We start from the raw sequence: 1730 nt of genomic DNA on the forward strand, positions 1-1730 counted from the left end.
TGTGTGTGTGTGTGTGTGTGTGTGTGTGTGTGTGTGTGTGTGTGTGTGTGTTTGTGTGTATGGGTTGTTTGCGTGCGTGCGTGCGTGCACATGGGAAATGATAGCGGATAGTTTCACCCTCATGTGAATCGTGTTGTTTCTCTCTACACAACTATATGAGTTAATGATCTGTGATTTAAACGATGTTTTCTTTGCTGTTACTGTAATTATAGTAATATTAGCTAGCCCTTTAGTCTGTCTTCAGTAATTATAGTTTGCTTTTTAAGAAATATTATTTCTTTATGCCTAAATTATTATCTCTATCGGTATAGTCCGGCACTAGAACACTGTTATTTGGACATATTTGTAATAAAAGTGTTGTAGTTGTGTTTATAAGAGTCTCATTACTTTTAGCTGGCTCGTGTCTTTTTATTGTTTTGTTACGCTAGCATTTGTCAGTTCCCTATGGGTTCCAACATTGATTTTTTTCTCTCCACTGCCATGTTTTACTTCATTTTGGAGTAGAAATATTCATGTCAATCTTGGTGAAGTTTGTTTTTGGTTATAAACAAGTTTTTATCAGTATGACGTATGTACTGTTAGCAGTTTTTTGTGTTTAGTAGTTTTAAATATCTGTGATCTTATTGATTTTCTTGCTATTGGTCATTTGTATGTCCCTCGTGCTCTCATAAGCTCTTATTTGTTTTTAGCAGGTTGATAGAATTCTGGAAACACACTTTTGCCTTTTATCTGTGTCCAGTAGATTTATAGACTCTAAAAACACACTTTTTTCCTCCTTATTTATGTTTGGAGGCTTGAGAGATTCGAATGAACAAACATGTTGCCCGTTATGTGTGTCTTGTAGGGTGCTTAATTGGCACAAAAGCTCGATTCTCATTTCTCGTTAACGATTTTATCGTTTAGAAGGCAGCTGATATCGTGTCCGACGCCCCAGGTCCGTGTTTCCTTGTGTTTGTCTGTGGCAGCTCATGCCATTTATTGTGTCCATCCCGACAAAAACGTGACTTAATTCTTGTTTGTTTTAAGCCCGAAATTGTTGTGTATGCCTCTTCTCATTTGATCATAGCCATTCTGTTACTTTTTCCCCCATTTACTTGTCGTGCCAAGTATTGTTTCCTTATGTTTTCGTTATGTTGTTATCCTCAAACTCGATCATTTGATCCTTTCATCCTTTGATGGGACCTTTCAAAAGTGCGTGGGTGCATAGTTTGTTAATTTATTCCTATGATTCCCATAACCTCGTTGTGATTGACCCAGTTGGTGATTGGGCTAGGGGTAATATTATGACTAGCTCAAGAATGCTCAGCAGTGACCAAGTGCAGTGAAATCCTGTTATAATGAGAGGGAGGGGACTGTTGCGAAATATCAAAGTATCCGTTACATAGCAGGATTCTCGTTATAAGGGATCCAGTAATAAACTGAACGGAGATATTAAAGTAGGCCTAATATCTATGAGTTTGGTGTCCTGTTTTTTTCTTTGTATGTTACTCTCCCTGATGACGATTTTGTTCAACATGACCTCTAGTTGATCAAAAATAGAATCAGGTTTCTTTCTCTAGCGCTAGCGATGTTGAAAGCTCGGCGTCAGCGACCAGAAAGAAAGGGCTCTAGGCTTACTCGCCCCCTGTGTTGTCCCCTACCCCACCACACACTGAGGTGCGTTCTGTCTGCTCCACGGCGTCACTTTTCGCCCGATTCTGTTACTTTTAGTTCGCGTGACTCAGCAGCCC

The sequence above is a fragment of the Aplysia californica genome, unplaced genomic scaffold (genome assembly GCF_000002075.1).
Source record: "Aplysia californica isolate F4 #8 unplaced genomic scaffold, AplCal3.0 scaffold00021, whole genome shotgun sequence".
Classification (NCBI taxonomy): Eukaryota; Metazoa; Mollusca; class Gastropoda; order Aplysiida; family Aplysiidae; genus Aplysia; species Aplysia californica.